We start from the raw sequence: 18,600 nt of genomic DNA on the forward strand, positions 1-18,600 counted from the left end.
AGGAAAATATCTTAGAAAAAAAACAAACACACCATTAAATACACTCAGTGGCCGCTCTATTAGGTACGCTTACTCGTTAATGCAAATAATCAGCCAAACGTGGCAGCGACTAAATGTATAAACGCATGAAGACATGATCTAAAGGTTCAGTTGTTCAAATCAAACAGGGAAGAAATATCTGATTTTGATCTGTGCAGGGTGACCCCTTTTGGGATTTTCAATTCAGCGCCCGTTAGACCTGAGGGTGCGAGGAGCAACCAGACTACAGTGCTGGCCGAGACACAGTTTGTCGGCTTGGCGCGGCCCTAAACCCTCGTGGGCAGCACTTTCTTCGGAGAAAGACTGTTCTCGCGACTAAACAGTCAGCTTTAGGCTCGCTAACCGGCATTCTCCAACTTAAGTCTGACTAGTCAAACTTAACAGCTGCGGGAAAACTCCTTCCCGGGAATATTCACAACACGCCTTGCTGAACCCATGCCGCAAAGAATCCAGCACCTAATAAAGTGGCCCAGTACATGTTTATATTTACTGTGTGTTCCTACTATTGTTTCTTCCTTATTCCCCCTTTTTCAGTATGGCAGTAGTACCTTTCCAGCAGTAAGAATTTTACAATCATTATTCCATTGTCTGTTTCAGTATAATGCCCTTTTAATCAAAAGACAACATGCAATCCAAGTTAGGCAAGTTAATAAATCAAAACTCTTAATAGAAGGCAAAAAAAAAAAAATGTAAAAAAAATTCTTTGTTGTATATAATTCTATCCTATAACAGCCATACAAAGAGCTTTCCTGGTAGAAAAAGAACATGATGCATCCAGGGATATACAGCAGGCAAAGCAACATGTTTAGGGCTATCTCGGGCACAAAAGACCCTCTGCACACACACACGAGAAGAGCTTATTACAATTAAATAACCCACTGAACATGTTGTACATTTCTAAATGAGAGGAGCAATTCCACTTGGAGCGATGTTTCATCAGAACAGCACCACATTGTGACCACTCAAAATGAGCAAGTTGGTCTACTGGAAAATCAAGTGACCTAAACAGCTGCTCAACATCTGGAAGTGAAATGAGATAACAGAATGGAGGTCATTACTCTTTTATTTAACCATATATAGGCATAGAGTTACTATTACTAGTAACCATTTATATAGCACAAGCATACTCCACAGTGCTTGACAATTGTAAATACACAGACCAGAGTAATGAACCAAGAATTGGCAGTATCAGACACACAAAGCTGTATGAGGGTCCTGCATGGAAGCTTACAATCTATAGGTAAATAGCAGCTTGAAACATTGGGTTAAATGTCACAATCTACACACTGGTCTAAGTGCTTAGAGGCTATTCAATTAGGCTGCGAGAAGTCTGAATAATTTATCGCCGATGACATAATTTTCGCCTATTTCAATTATCCCCATATTCAATTTCAAAGACTTTTCGCAGGCTCGAAAAGTCGTTAAAAAAAACGCGGATAACTTTTCACCATGTTTTACGTGGCAAAAAAAAAGTGCAGAATTGGGGTTAGGGGTGCAGGATTAAAAGATTAGCCTGCGCCCCTGGTAATAGCTCCTAAAAACGAACTGTGAAAAATAGCAAAAAAATAAATAAATTAGGACACCCCAAAAAAGTTATTTAAATTTTGGGGCAAAAAAAATAAAAATTATTGGGGAACAGTGTTCAAAAATATCCCAATAGGTTCAGGGGTAATATGTAAGTATGCGGCAGGTGTTTTCTAGAATAGGCTATTAGCGGCAGGTGCATTTTTGCTGAATTTTTTTAAAATTAGTTTAGAGAGTTAAAAATATGCTAGTACCCATTTTCATGTACCCAATTTGATGGGGCCACTTAAAACGACGAAAAGATAAACCTAAGTGCTCTTCTGCATCACTTGTTCTAATGTCAGGATAAAACACCTGCAGAACACATTCTGCAGAGCTAAACGGGGGTACCCAGAGTGAACCCCCATGTCTGGACATTTCTAGGGGGGTCCTAGGAACAAAACCCGAAAAATCCAGATTTTTTTAGCGATACTTACCTTTCCGCAGGCTCCCGTTTTCGCTGCTTCCTAATTGAATACGGGGATAAAGCGGGCTCGTGCCCGATACTGTATCCCAGGAAAAGCTCCGATGTGGAACAAAAAGTCCAGCATGGACTTTTCGCTCCCTAATTGAATACTGGCCTATATGTTCCAGTTGCACAGTAATGTTGGTTTGGGAGTCAGTAAGTTGCTGGAGCATAGAAAGAAAATGTGAGTTTTGTATGAGCCATGTATAGGGCTGGTAATCAGGGACAATAGCCTAGGGGAGTGAGGTGGTGGTTTAGGAACCCGATAAGCTTGTCTAAAGAGGTGTGTTTTTAAAGAACTCTGAAAGGTTTGGAGGCTATGAGAAAATCTTGTTACACGAGGGAGAGAACTTCGCAGACTAGGTGCAGCCAGATAGGGGGTAAGTCAATTAGCTTTGCGGGTTAAGTGCCCGGGGCTATTTAATTGCTTACGCTGTAAGCCCACAATTAGTGGATTTCGTTCTAACTAGAGCTTCGGGGCTAGTGGCAGAATTACCGCATGTAGAAGCTACTGGTTCCCGCTAGGCTGTGCCCAGCCCTTTTAGCAGTGTCCTGCTAAAAACAGCATGCCCGTAGCCTTCACCACACGCGGGCCGCAGTGTCCTGCGGATGGGAAAAGTTGCTGTGAATGATCAGCAGTAAGGGAATAAACGCTGTGCGCATGCGCACGGCATCTATTCATCGTGAAGAAAGAGGCTTGGGGGAAGCCCAGCACCTGTAAGTGCTGGGCACGCACCCCAGTGTGACAAATTAGAGGCATGTCACAAGGATGCGCCACATTTTCGGGAGCATAGAGGCTCCCTGCCAGCTCCCCCAGTCCAGCGGGAACGCTAAGTAACTGCATAGTGCCCGGCGCTTAACACGGGAGATGCAGTTTACCATTACAAAGCCCTGGGCATTGTTTGCGGTAAAGTGAATCTCTCGTATTAAATGCCAGACATGATGCAGTCAATTTGATTAACTACTGGCACTTAACCCGGGAGCTGTATCCCACGATACTAAGTGAATTTCTCCCAAAATGAGCGATTGAATTCAGCGGGAGTTGAATAGCGCCGGGAAGTTGGTATTCAATTCAGCGTGCCGTTCAGTCCGATATTTACAAGTTAAGTTGGAGAATGACCAGTTCTCGCAACTTAACCTGGGTGTCTAGTCGCGAGAACCGGCACTCTCCGACTGAAGTGCCGGCCACAAGGCTGTTAGTGCCACGTTAAACTGGAAAACAGCCTTGCGGCTGGCACTTTAGTCCAATTTCTGAGGGTGCAACAAGAAATCATTTAGTCGCCCTAACAGCGCGGCCAATTGAAGAGCTCCGGGAGCTCCCTCCCGATGCTATCTCGACTCCTGATGAATTGAATCCTGTAACCTGGAATAGCAGTAGCTAAAAAGAGTGCATGAGGAACATAGACTTTAGTCATAGCAGTGAGAAGATGTAAATTGGAGCAGCTTTGCTACATTTTAATCAGTGAAGTACAGTCTACCTATGTAGGATCTAAAGCTGCACATCTACTAGGCGACAGTGGCACGACAGTACGATTACAACATTGTAATTGTACCGTTGTTGCTGTTCCCCTGCAGTGCCTACACTGAACGATGATCGTTCAGTGTAGGCACATCAATCATTTCTGAACAAGGGCAATCTGTCGTTATCGGCAAATTGACCAGCATGTTCAGTAGATAATGGATGTCAGAAACGACCAGCGGGAGCGCAGCGCTGGTAATTTCCAACAGAATAGTGCCCGATTTGTGCACGATTACTGCGCGATGGCACTATTACGATGTCGTAATCATTCAATTGCTCAGTAACATCGCGTAGTGGATACGCAGCTTAACATTTTACAAGAATATCTAGTCTAGTCACTATTTATAATGGATTATAAGGTGAAAGTCAAGTTAGGAGGAATACTGCAGTTGTGATAATTCATCATAATTGCATGAATTAAAGTTTTTTTCAAGAGGTGTGTGGAGAGGTTTTTGAGCTGCATGCAACAAGATTTGGAGTCAGATTAGGTGTGTGGAACAAAAACTGACCTTGCATTAAGAATGACACTTGAGCAACAGAGCTTAGGCTATAAGGGGTTATTTTCATTTTGACTGGTGGAAAAATGTATAGCGTAGGCTTAAAAAAACAAGATCATCCAAGTTGAAATGACAAAGCAATGAGGTGCCAATACAGAATACATTTTTGGATATCATCTGCAAAGAGGTAACTGTGAAATCCAAATGGAGCTTAAAAGTTTTACTACAGAAGGTAGGGACCAAGCCTTGTGGAACTCCAGCTAATAAAAGAAGTGCAGAGGAGGTGGTTCCAGATAAGCAGGATGATCACCAGGATAGGACAACGACCTGGAGACCTAGGAAATTAAGTGTTTGTATGAGACGTAATTTCAAATACAACAGGGAGGTCCAAGCTAATTAGAAGCAAGGAATGATTATTACATTTATCTGTGATCAAATCATTGACCATATTAGTCAGTGCAGTCTCTGTGGAGTGTTAGGAACAAAAGCCTGATGATTCAAGAAGGTCCAAGAGGTGATGTGAGAAAAGTCCCTGCCCTCCGGCGCGGCACCCGCTAAATTAGCCTGCGGGTCGCAGTGTGCCGTGGGTGGGAAAAACTGCGGTGTAGTGGTCACCGCCGGTGAATGGATTCCGGGTGCATGAGCCCGGTATCTATACACATACACAGCAGCACTTTGGGGAAGCCCGGCATGTCCGTAAGTGCCGGGCACACCCCCAAGAGTGACGAGAAGGGAATGTGTCTAAAAGACGCCCCTTTTTCCTTGGCCACACCCCTTTTTGCCGCGCGCAGATGTGCCCCTTCTCTAGGTCCGACGTCCTGCCCAGCGCCGGTCCTAGAGTGAACACTATTAAACAGTGATTGCAAAATATGCGCTAAATAGCGCGTATTTACACGCTACAGACGATGAGGGATTTTTAAATGACCGGGTCCTGCAGTCCGCGCTGTGTGCTCGCTGCAGCAGTCAGGCTAATGATAAGCTAAAAATCTCCCCCATCAATCAGCGCGGGCAGCAGCACCTCCTCCTCCAATCAGCGTCTGAAACAACCGCATCCCAGTCACGTGGTGCCACCGGGCTCTCTTTTGCTCTACTCAGCTATCTTCAGCTCATGTTCCCTGTGCCTGACACATCCTGCGCGCATATGGCTGGCAGGATTGGCTGATGTAAGACTGTGTGCCTTGCCTAGATGCTGAGGTGTGTGGCTAAGTGACGCCGGGTCCCCCATTCTCCTTCCGGAACTGATCCTCTTCTGCAAGAAGCACCTAGAATGTGAGCAGCTGCTGCCCGATGCTTATTGGCTCTGAGTCTTGCCTGAGCTGCCAGTGTATGGTGCCAGAGTGCTCCCAGTGTGTAGGGGGGAGCCTTCTTTGCGGTACCACTGTGTTTGTTGAGACCCATCTGTTTGGTGACAGGGTGCTGCCAGTGTTCACTGGGTACCCTGTGTAGTACCGGCGTGTGGTGTGACACTTCTGTGCAGTGCCAAGGTGGTGCCAGTGTGTGCAGTGCCATTGTGTTTTGGGACCCTTCTGTGTGGGGCCAGTGTTTGCAGTGCCATGGTGGTGCCATTGTGTTTTCAGACACTTCTTTATGGTGGGGCCCTTCTGTGTGGTGCCAAAGTGCTGCAAGTGTTTGTTGGGACCCTACTGTGCAATGCCAGTGAAATACCCTAACCCCCTCCTTGCCCCCCCCCAGCACTGCGCCAGCTGCTGTCTACCCTTGACCCTTCCCTACCCCCAGCACTGCCTGCCCCTTGCCCTCCAACACTGTCGCAACTGCTGTATGCACTTTCCCCCTCCCTACCCCCGGCACTGCCTGCCCTTACTCCCCACTACAACCACCTCTACCCCATCTTCTCTCTGCCTTTACCCACAGCTCTACCAAACTGCTGCTTGCCCTTAACCCCCTCCGCCCCAACTACCTCCCTCAGCACTGTCCCAACGCTGCCTTCCCTCACCCCCCAAAATATGTAATGAGACCTAGAACAGTGGAGTAGGACCCCAATTTGTCAAAGTGAGGGGTCCCAGGGACTCACAAATGTTTTCATTCAGCATGATCACTGACTAATATAGCGTTTCTGCTAGACTTATTTTGCGGAGCACCCAACCCTGTTCCTTTTTTAAATAGTTGAAATGCACCTTGTCTCTTTTCCAGCGCGGCGAGCTGTCTCAGTTCTCTCCGGCTGAGAAGTCTTCCTGGCTGCATGGCATCCCTGGCGAGTGAATAAAAGCCGTGTGCATACGCGTGGCAGCTATTCAAACAATTTACGCTGCGGGAGAGCTTGAGGGCAGCCCAGAATTTCTGCGTGCTGGGCACGCCCCCTACAGTGATGTTAAGGGGGCGCGTCTCAAAGACATGCCCCCTTTTCTAATGACCACACCCCTTTTTCCAGGCACAGCCAGCAAAGTGCCCCTGTCTGATAGCCGCCATGCCCCCTGGCCACCCTAGAAGAAACACTATAGATTACATAAGTTGCAAGTAAACAATAAAAAAAAAATCAGTTACCATTTAGGAAATGCGTTGCCCATCATTGACCTGTACTAAGCCACAAAATGACATGTTTTATATTAATAAAAGGTCACTTTTTTTGCCCACTGAGACTTCTTATATAATATTAATAAAAAACATCTATTTGTGTGGCTTAGTACTGGTCAATTATGTGCAATGCATTTCCTCTTACATGTATTTCTAATGAAAATATATTTTAGAGAATAACAAAACATTATAATAGTCACTCAAGCCGAAAAAAAAAAAAAAAATAGTTAAGCAACAACAAAACAGCTGCCAGAGGTCAAGATTCCTATCCAATAAATCTGTACTAATCACCTGAGCAAAGGTAATGCTGGGCACACATTGTCAGATAAAATGCCTGTCAGACAGACAGACATTTCATCTGACAAGCTGAAACCCATCAGATATCATGGCCATATGCTGACAGATATTGCACAGTGCATGGCCACACAATATCTGCTTTCCTCCCCTGGGGAGGAGACTATTCCCCATTGCTCCTATGTGAATGACCGGGGGAAATAGCGGTCAGTTGGCCACAGCAGCACATACATTGCCAGATGCAGTCAACTTGCAACTGACAAAATATCGCATTTGTCAGACATGACTGTCAATTCGGTATGTCGGACAAACCAATATTTTGAGACCAGTAACGCACATACACTGTACAATAATTGGGACGACCCGATGATACATGGCGGATTGGCCAGATAATTGTATAATGTATGAGCATCATAACAGGAATTGGATGCACCCAACACACCGATATGATGGTTTCAATAGAAACAGGAAAGTAATTTAGTGCAGAGATAAAACTGTTCAAGTTGCTCATTAAATAGATCACTATGCTGCCAACTGAGCACCAGGGGAGTGGTGTTCACCAATACAAAACAAATTTTCACTGTGTACCACTTGCTTATATACAGAGACAACCATTTTGTGGGCAGAACCATTATTAAATCTCAGTGACATCACAAGTTTCCAGTAAATAGATAGGTCTAGCCCACAGACCAGGTTACAGATGTGCAAAATCATCAAGTCATGTCGTGTTGTCCACCATAAGAGCACAAGCAGGCGATGTCAGGAGGAAAATCACAATAAATAATTGTTGTGATACAGGATTGTTTATTTTGTTAAACCACATGTATTCTATTAACACACAATCACTTATGAACACAAAATTACAGAGCAAATCCAAAACGAGAACATTAATTTTGTTTTTTAAGAAACACCCTAAAGAAAAAAAAAAAAAAAAAGTACATATTGGTTCCCAATGACTGCCACAAGCTGTGTATCAACAGTGATGTAGTGTGTACATTATATACACACACACACACACAAATGTAGAGATACTCATTTAAAAATATCCAAATTATGTTTATTGAAATATGTAGGTTTAATAAACAATAGATTATGTAAATCCAAACAATAACCAACCAATAGTACAGATTAAATATTTATACAAATACCGCTCACATGAGAATGGGACAGATCATAAGATATAGCAGCATTCCTGTGCTCTCACCACTAGCTCAGATATACGCCGTTTACGTAAACAAAGAATATCCGGAGTATGTTACGCAAGTAGCGCAGTCCCCCAGCTGTTTCCTGCACCAGTTTCCGCAAATTCCGTAACCATCTCCTCCCATTTGGTGAGAACATCCAAGAAGCCCCGCCCACTCCTCCACGCAAAGAGCGTAAACAGGTAATCCAAGTGATACTCACGTAAACAGTGCAGCAGCTCCCGCCAACATAACACCTACCTCTGCCCCCAGGCTGCCTGCAGTGCCTGAGCGCGGCTCTCAGCGCCTGAGCTGCCGGCAACGCTCTTGGCCATTCCCTACATACCACCGAGGCCGCAGCATTAGGACACACGGCCGCTACGTAAAGTGCGTACAAGTGGGGCTTTCCCAGCAGCACTACCACAGCCATACCTGCGCCCCAACAGCGCGGACTCCGCTGGCAGCACTAACCAGAACAAGGTACGCAAACACCGTAGCAACCTCCAAAAAAAAATTACGTAACTCCTCCCTCCCAGCAAACTCCCCTAGTTACGCAATGCGGGCCCGGCGTATCCCGCAACCGTGCACAGCTCAGATCTCCGGCCCTGCGCTCACCTTCGAGGCCTCCCCGGGAGGCGGAGAGACGTAGGGACAGTACGAAGGATCCGGTCGCTAACACGGACAGCCACAGAGCCGGGATAACGGGCAGGGATTAATGGAGTCGCACCGAGAGCGCACTCCCTCGGCTCCTTCCTCACACAGCGCCGCCGCTACGCACCGTGACGTCACACGCATAGTCCCACGTCGCTCCGGGGTCCGCCCAATCTACTGCGCCCCCTCTGCGCATGCTCACATTGGCGTTACACTGGTGGCACGCCACTCCCTGTTATCTCCTCTGCTTGGTGAGTGTGTTAGGGAGAAACTTGACACGCCCCCTCCTGCATCGCCCAGCCTGCTCCCACTGCTGTCCTGTGTCAGGGCTGCTCTTATATGTGTGTGTGTGTGTATATATATATAGATATCTCCGTGCATTATTTTGGTTAGCAAAAGATGGAGAGGCTGTAGCAATCCATCCTTTCTATCCAAATACAAGAATATGAAAATCATGTTACCTATTTTCGGCAGGGGGAAAATACTTTAGTGTTACCAGAGGAGTAGCTAGGTGCCATGGTGCCCTGAGCAAGGGTATGTTTTGGCGCCCCCATCCTCTGTACTGAATTAGGGGTGTGGCCAGCATGTGGGGGGATGTTACATTTGAAAATAAAAACATTTAAATATCCTAAATTGGTCACAGAGGGCCTGATTTGGCAAGGATCTCAATTGCAAAGCTGCACGCAGGCGATCCTTGCAATAATGCAAATGCAGCAGGAGGTGTATGACACCCATTGCTGCATTTGCGGTTCCAGCACTGTGACCCGCAGGCCCGGAACACCATCACGGCCACCGGTGGTCAATGGTTGCGATGGTAAACGGCACTGGGTGGCCAGCCAGCTGAGTAAGCCTCAGCTTACTCTGCCTGGCCAGCATACGTGCCCCGAAGAATGCGTACGTCCATGCAGTCTCTGGGCTGCCCACTCCCAGAAAACGAGGCGGACATACCCTGTTTCCGGAAACTGCAGCCGACCCCGCTCGTGCACCACACCTTAAATTCCTCTGCCTGTCAATCAGGCAAAGGCATTCAAGGGTCTGCGTGCAATCAAGCAGGACCCATTCTGCACACTCACAGAATGGGTCCTGCACACGCGCAGATTCCCGATAATTGGGGATCTGCGTCCAGCAGTGCATTTTTTTCCTATAGTAAATACATTTATTTTCATATACTGTAGTACATGCATTTATTTTCATATAGTACAAACATTTCATATAGTAAAAATTTATTTTTTTATATGTAGTACATTTTTTATGAATGTCAGTGGCAGTGCCCCCCCCCCCAAAACTGATTGTAGCAGGTTCCTGATCCGTTATATTTATTATTGCACCCATCAGTCAGTGACCTGTTAATTATATATCAGTGGGCCACTGATAATTTTATATATATATATATATATGTATATATATAATTATTATGAATACCTAATGATCTATACACCCTAAATGTCGCTATTTAGTGTTGTGACTCACACAAGAAATAATTACTTTCCAGACTTTGATTGTGGTTCCAAAGCACAAAAAGATATTATTCAACAAAAAACATATAGTTACACGCTGTGATCTAAATACAATTAGCGCAAACAAATTATACAATCACTAGGTACAGTCGATACATACACATGCGCTCTGGATCCAGATTTCCCGGCATCAACTATCAAACCTCCGTCAAAAGAAACAATATGATGACTATCAGATTCAGAGTGCCTGCTTATGTACCCTTGCAAAGATAGGCAATACAATAGAATAAGTTTGCATAATCCCATTGGTTCTTCTTCCTGGTTCTTCTATTACGATGCAGTTCACAAGTCAGTTTGTATTGTAATAGTTCAGCCTCCAACGGTTCTTTGTGTCCGTTTTCCCGCCGAAGAACAAGTCTAAACTGGCTAATAAACATTACATTACAGAGTACATTTCAATGCCTATCTCTCTATGATCCATAATTCACAGACGCATGTTGCGATTTCCTTGCCGATGGAACCGGAAGTCTGCAAGTAAGCAGTGGTTCAGAATAGCACCAATAACAGTCTGCTTATCATGTACTAAACCTTAGATCTTAAATGCAGTCAATTCATAACATAATTAATAATGAATATAACCTTGAATATTAACCTTAATGCTAGGGAACCTTTCTATGTAAGTGTGCAATGTGTAAGTGTAGGGATATTAAGAAAAGACGCTAGTATGCGTTGTGCGACTACGTGTTTGTGGAGTACACCATGGTATGTGCTTTGCGGGGTTGTTCATATTATATGTAGTAATAAATGTACGTATAGTTTTGGTAAGGACTTTTAATAGTGTTCTATTGTGTAGGAGACGCACGATGCTAAATATTAACATCGTCGTATGTACTGATAATGTGTGAGATTCGCTAAAATGGCGTTGGGCGGCCATTCGCAAAATGGTGTCTTGTTGCCATTCGCAAAATGGCATCGTGCAGATTTTGATTTTAACAGATTCTGTCTCAGCCAATTATCCGGCTTCGACAGTCCACCCTTTGATAGCAAACAATACGCTATCACACTCTGATTTTAAAATTAATTTAGGCTTACACTATGACATTTTATTTAATGTTATATTATGGGATGCATAAGGTGGTTCTTAAACCATCAATAATGTGTCTCTGGGAGGGACATAAAACTACCCTTATACGCACACCGCGGATCTTGGAAGATCATGGGAGAGATGTGGGGATGCATCTAACCTATAAAGGAAGTCTTGACGGGGATAGGGATGTTTAAAATAACATTTAATAATACATTTCATGCATGGCTAAATCTATACATCATTTGATGGTACATTCTAGTTCAGGGTTGTAATGCAGTCCTTCATTTACCTCAGTATTCATATTGTTACTACTGACCACCATCATAATTTCATTCCTTCGATTAACTTTAGTTTTACATTTTCCACATTTCAACACAGTAGGAACACACCTGGCACATAATCCCATTACTAAGATGACAACCAATATAAGGATCAGGAGTTTACCTATACTAGCCATGATTTCTTGGACCCACTCCTAGACTGGAGAACCATTTCACTGGGTTCAACCATGAAACCCATTCTTCTACCTTCTCCTTTACTTCAGCCACTGAAGCATTATGGTTCTTCTGAAATTCCCATTTCAGCTGCAGAATTTCGTCCATCTTCCAGTCTATCACCTCCTTGGGGTCAGTAGTATTATTTGTAATATATGTGCAACACTTTACACCAAATTGGGTGGCCAAAGTTACACAATACCCTCCAGTGACAGCTGTTAAATAATTTAACACTAGCCTGTGTTGCACAAGTTCTTTCTTATAAGATTGTAACTCCCTACCTGTATACCTAAATGTGTCATCATACATCTCGGTGATATCTATTAATTTAGCAAGATCTTGGATATATCTGAAATTTTTAGTACCCCGAGCGATCCTGGTGGGATCCAATGCTACCAAAACTTAAAAGCCAGTTGTTTCACTAATCAGTTGTGTGGTTTTATGTACATCACCAGGTATCATGTTTCTCTTGTCCCGGTGTTCATACTGTGTGTGAAGATATGGTGATGGTGTGTTTTTATGAATACCAAGCATTTCACCATGTGTAAGGGTCATAACTTCTGGAACTACTCTTCCCAAGTAACAAATCTTCAGAACTAGGAGAGAGCCACTTATACGCTTTTCTACCACATATAAAATATACATCATCGGGGAGAACATAAGGGATAGTAAACATCATTATCGTCAAACACATTTCCCTAGCCAGTGATCCTATTTCAGGTTCTCCCATTTGACTCATACAAGTTTCTGGTTGTAATACCTTGGCACAGTACCCTTCTGGTACTCTACCAACCATTTCCTTGGTGGAACGTAGTGTATATTTATACCGGAAGTGTCTTCCACCTATTCTAATTGTGCGTAAAAGTTCAAAATTGATAAGTTCACTATCAGCTCTTAGTTAGAAGGTTATCGTCTGGTTATTCCCAGTCACCTCCCAAATTCCTGGTTTATTGAAGTTGGTGGGGTTCATACATAAAAGTGATCTATCTACTTGGTACTGGTGGAGTTTAAAATGAGGTGGTTTGGACTTAAGAAATTTTCCATCCAGTGCATCCCCTCTTTCTAATTCTAAAACCTCAGAGACATTCAATGGGAATGGCACTAACCCTATATTATGCTGTCTTTGAGGCACGTGAGAGCATACCCAACAGTCAGTTTGGTTTAAAACTTTGCCCACCAATGTTATGATAATCCTCTAAAGGATACCCACCCCAGTACGGGTTATACTTAGGTTGACACTGCTGGATGCATCTCTCATCGACTAGGGACCCACAACACTCACATATACAATAATCCTCAGACGATAGACCTGCGCACTGTTTCCAAAATAACAGATCTCTTAACAATTACTGTACTGGCTTTGGTCTGATACCGCCCTTGCGACTGTATTGCTCCTTCTCCCAACTCAACTCCATTGATATCACCATCAGCTCCCAGCTCTGTCCTCTGTCACAGAAACCAGAGATCCCGAAACAACCCAGGATGATGAGAACTCTGGGAGAAAACACAAAGAAAACCACAGCAGGCCACTCCATTGCTGAAAACAATGATCTACAAATTTCTTTAGCTCAGGTGTCTCACTGCAACTTTTAACCCTCCTGGAACAGACTCGCAATTGACAGGTCTATGTTATCTGCCTCAACTCCGCCTTGTCTCTCCTTCGGTTGGTTGACCTTCTTACAGTGAGTGGAATGGACCCAGGTATCTCTCTCTGCCACTTTCAAGGAAGTTGTACTCGTCAGCAACACTTGATACGGACCTTCCCACCGATCTGTCATACAACCTGAACGCAAGAAATTCCTGATCATAAAAAATTCTCCAGGTTCAACATCATGACAGTTTGTTTCTGGCATATCATGTGAGAACAATTTCAGTTTTTTGCTGTTGCTACTTTAACTGTTTACTCATTGGTATAAGATACCTTACAGTAACCTCGTGGTTACTTTTCAAATCTTCCTGCGGACTTATAATCAAATTAGGTTGGCTACCAAACAGTATTTCAAAGGGGGACAGATTGAGAGGGGGTCTAGGAGTTGTCCTGATTCTATGAAGGACAAGCGGTAGTGCTTCTGGCCACCCCAGTCCAGTTTCTGCCATGATCTTAATTTATTTTTAATAGTACTGTTCATCCTCTCCACCTTGGCACTGGCTTGCGGTCGGTAGGGGGTGTGAAGTCTACTATTAATACCCATCAACTTACACATGTTTTGGAAGACATCACCTGTGAAATGAGTACCCCTATCACTCTCAATAATTCTAGGCATACCGTATCTGCATACAAACTCCTGAACTATTTTCTTAGCAGTAAGCGCAGCAGTATTAGTGGCAGCTGGGTATGGCTCAACCCAATTAGAAAACACATCAGTGCACACTAATACATACTTGAGATTCCTGCAGGGTGGTAATTGAATGAAATCAATTTGTATTGCCTGAAAAGGTCCATCGGTTGGAGGAATGTAGGATGGCTCGGTAGGGATTGTTTTCCCAATGTTTTTCCTCAAGCAGGTCAAACAGGACATTGCTCTCTTTTCCGCTTGGGAAGAAAAACCCGGTGCACACCAGTATGCTCTCACCAACTTGCACATACCTTGCTTTCCCAGGTGACTTAGACCGTGCGCTGCCTCATCCAGGCTTGGGTACTACGCCTTGGGAGCCACTGGCTTAACTTGTCCATCTCTCCAGAGTCCAGAAGACTCTTGCCCACATCCCTTGGACCTCCAGACTGCTTTTTCCTGAATGAAACACAAATTTTGCATCTCAATTCATTTCTGCATATCAATCATCTGAAACATCATTTGGTTAATTGGCAAGTTGACTTTTAACCCTGCTGCCCATTTCGCAGCTCCGTCTGCCCTGTTATCGCCCAGTGACACCGGATCGTCCCCGCATGTATGGGCTTTACACTTAATGACGGCCACTGCCTTTGGCGGTTGGATCGCTGTCAATAGTCCTTTTATATGTCTGGAATGTGCGACTGGTGTGCCTGCTGCTGTCATAAAATTTTCAGACGCCATAAAGCACCAAAATCATGTACTACCCCGAAGGTGTACCTAGAGTCAGTGTAGATATTAGCAGATTTGCCTTTTGCTAATCACACGCTCTTCTTAGTGCCACCAGCTCCGCCACTTAGGCCGAGTGAGGTGGACCAAGAGGTTCGGCTTCTATGATGTTTTCGTCATGTGCAACAGCATAACCTGTACATAACTCTCCAGTGTCAGTTTGTCTATGACACTTCCCATCCGTGTAAAATGTCACATCTACATTTTCTAAAGGTGTATCCCATATGTCAGGTCTTGCAGTAAAGGTCTGAATCAAATATTCCATACAATCATGTGCATCACCTGCAGATCTCACCTTCCGCCAGCGACTCACCTCTCTCCACCCTTTGTGCATCCTGAGCAGGGCCGGATTAAGGGCAGGGCGACAGGGGCGGTCGTCCAGGGGCCCCCACACATAGAGGGCCCCCACACACTGTCCCCGGACCCCGGGCACATCCTGATTAACCCTTTTTTTTGTTTTTTTTAACTGGAGCCATCTGCCGAGGAACGCAGTTAAGCCCCGCCCCTCCCGGCATTTGGCTCCGTCCCCTTTTAAAATGACCCGCCAATCGTGATTCACGCTGGTCCATCTGCTGCCTGTAACCAGGAGAGGTAAGACTAAGCAGGTGTCTGTCTGTGTGTGCTGGCGTGTCTGTGTGTGTCTGTTTGTGTGTGCTGGCGTGTCTGTGTGTGTCTGTTTGTGTGTGCTGGCGTGTCGGTGTGTGTGCTGGCGTGTCGGTGTGTGTGTGTCTGTGTGTCAGTGTGTGTGTGTCTGTCTGTGTGTGCTGGCGTGTCGGTGTTTGTGTGTGTGTGCATGTAGAATGTTGATAACAATAGCAGCATTTTTACTTACCATGTAACATGGACCCACAAGTGTCACTGCCCCCAGGACTTTGGTCAGCCCCAGGTAGGGAGAGAGCTGCAGCCAGATTCTCAGTGCCAACAGTAGCATAAATGTTTTATTGATAAGGGGCCCCTACACTTTTGTTGCCCAGGGGCCCCCACAGACCTTAATCCGGCCCTGATCCTGAGGCACATATGGTAAATACGTTGCTGGATTTAATGTACTGCACCACTTAATGGTGATGTTTGCAGGTGCTATTAGGGCTGGTTCCAATTTCGTGAACCTAGCTGAGGAGACATGTCTGGTTTGGGCAGAATTCAGCAAAGCAGATACAGCATGGGGTGTATAAACAATCATATCATGGCCTAATACTACATCCTCACTCTTACTGACCAATAGAGCAGTTGCTGCTACACTTCTTAAACACGTTGGGAGTGATCTTGCCACAGTGTCCAATTGTGCACTGTAGTATGCTACGGGTCTATTGGCATCACCATATTTTTGTGTGAGGACACCTGCTGCACAACCCTTAGCTTCCGTACAATACAATACAAATCAAAAGGTTTTTCATAATCAGGTATTCCCAATGCAGGTGCTCTTGTCAGACTATCCTTAAGATTAAGGAAAGCCTGCTCTGTTTCGTCTGTGTGTATGACACGATCGGGCTTTGAGGAAGAGACTAAGGACCTCATTCAGACCCGGTCGCAAGCGCTGAGCACTCACAACCGGGTCGATGTTTTGGTCCTGCACACTCGCAGTGACCGAACTGCGCATGTGCAAGCCCCGGAGCGAGAGAGAAACTCTATCGCTCCGGAGCTTACTACAAAAGGGCCGGCTGTCGATGTTGATCGACAGCTCAGCCCATTTTGTAGGTGGGGCAGGGGGGTGGCTACACAAACGGAGGAATTCCCAAGCGAATGCCTGCCGTTTTGTGATGTCAGTGGGGAGTTTCCTGCACGATCAGAACAGGAAGCTCCCTGGGGCTTGCGGCTGCCGAGACCCAACCTTAGGGTCTCATCGCAAGCCCCGATGGTCACGACGGTCTTGACCATCATGACCATCAACCTGGTCAGTCGCTAAGCTGTGGGTGGTAACCCACAGCTTAGCTAGCGACCGGGATGCCGCACTAAAAAATAGAAGCTGCCGCCCTCATTCAGAACGAGCGCTCGATTCTTGCGAGCGCCTCTGAATAAGGGCCTGATTCAGACCTGGTCGCAAGCGTTGAGTGCTCGCAACTGGGTTGATGGTGGCCCAGAGCACATGCGCACGACGGAGCCGGCTCCGTCGTGCGCATGCGCGAGATCTGGATAGCGACAGGCAATCCTTCACTCCGGGTCTCGCACCAAAGGGGGCATGCTGTCAATGTTGACTGACAGCACGCCCCCTTTGGTGGGCGGGCCAGGGGTGTGGCTGGCTGCCCAGACGGAGGCATTCCCATGAGAATGCCTACCGTCTGGGGGCGGCCCCACTGACATCACAAGTGATGTCAGTGGGAGAGCTTTCGGCTCTGTTAGAGCCGAAATCTCTCTGGGGCTTGCGGCAACGAGCCCCTACCACAAGGGTCTCATCGCAAGCTCGATGGTCGCGATGGTCTTGACCATCACGACCATCATCCTGGCCGCTCGCTATAGCTGTGGGTGGTCACCCAGGAGGCCATTCTAAAAAAAAAAAAAAAAAGACCGGCCCTGATTCAGAGCAAGCGCTCTGTCAGAGCGACTGGCTCTGAATCAGGGCCTAAGTCCTGTAATGGCAAAGCCAAAATAGAAAAACCTGGGATCCACATTCTGCAGTATCCACACATTCCCAAGAAGGTACGGATTTTCTGTTGGTTCTGCGGCAATGTCATGGTCTGTTTGGCCTGGATTCTGTCAGTGGTCAGATGTCGTAACCCCTGGGTTAGGCATTGTCACAAGTATTTAACCCTGGACTGGCATGGCTGTAGTTTGTTCTTAGCAACCTTGTGTCCTGTTTGCGAGAGATGAAGCAATAAAAGTTTAGTATCATTTAAACATCACATAAACAAATCAGAACACAACAATAAATCGTCCACATATTGTATTAGAACAGATCCATTGGCAGGTTGAAAAGATTGGAAACAGTCGTGTAAGGCCTTGGAGAAGATACTGGGGCTGTCTATGAAGCCCTGGGGGAATCGTGTCCATGTGTATTGTACCCCCTGTATGTAAATGCAAATAGGTACTGACAGTCAGGATGAAGAGGGACAGAGAAGAAGGCAGAACAGAGGTCAATGACAGTAAAATGGGTTGCATTTGGTGGGATCTGCATGAGGATGACAGCTGGATTCGGCACTACGGGGAATTGGCTCTCTACTACCTTATTAACCCCTCTAAGATCCTGTACCAGCCTATAACCTTTCCCACCACTCTTCTTCACAGGAAAGATGGGACTGTTGGCTACACTCGCTGTACGGAGTAAAATTCCCTGCTGTAATAACTGCTCAATTATGGGATAAACCCCTATCTCTACCTCCTGTTTTAACGGGTACTGGGGAATTTTTGGAACTTCCCTACCACTTTTTAGATTTACCATTACGGAGCTACATTTGCCATTAATCCATTGTCCTGTCCATCTTCGGTCCAGAGGGACCCCAGTATCTGAGATAACATTTGTTCTACTTGAGATGGATTTTTATCTGAAACAGTAACCTTTGGGGAGTGTCCAGTATATCCCTCACCTCGTGCGCAACTCTCTCTGGGATATCTAAAAATACACCATCAGGGGTACAATAAATGACATCCCATTTTACATAACAAATCCCTTCCCAGTAGGTTAATAGGGGCCTCTGCTGCCAGGAGAAAGCAATGCCTGGTATGCAATGGACCGATAGTAACCTTTGCAGATTTGGTTAAAGGATAATGTTGCACTTTATCAATTACACCCATTGCTGGTACTATTTCGCTGGTCACCTCTAAATTAG

General features: G+C 45.5%; 1 protein-coding gene across 4 annotated transcripts in view; it reads right to left on the reverse strand.

Annotated features, from left to right (window-relative positions):
• The window catches only part of BRD4 (bromodomain containing 4), a 78,406-nt gene extending 69,500 nt beyond the window's left edge, over positions 1 to 8,906 (reverse strand). For 3 of the 4 annotated variants that reach the window (XM_088480367.1, XM_088480366.1, XM_088480365.1), the window contains exon 1: positions 8,707 to 8,905. The gene's annotated coding sequence lies outside the window, so the exon portion shown is untranslated. Of the gene's footprint in view, positions 1 to 8,706 lie in introns of all 4 variants that reach the window. The other variant, XM_088480363.1, reaches the window with a different exon arrangement.
• Between the last annotated feature and the right edge of the window lie 9,694 nt (positions 8,907 to 18,600).

Source organism: Taudactylus pleione, unplaced genomic scaffold (assembly GCF_031769625.1).
Source record: "Taudactylus pleione unplaced genomic scaffold, aTauple2 ptg000253l, whole genome shotgun sequence".
Classification (NCBI taxonomy): domain Eukaryota; kingdom Metazoa; phylum Chordata; class Amphibia; order Anura; family Myobatrachidae; genus Taudactylus; species Taudactylus pleione.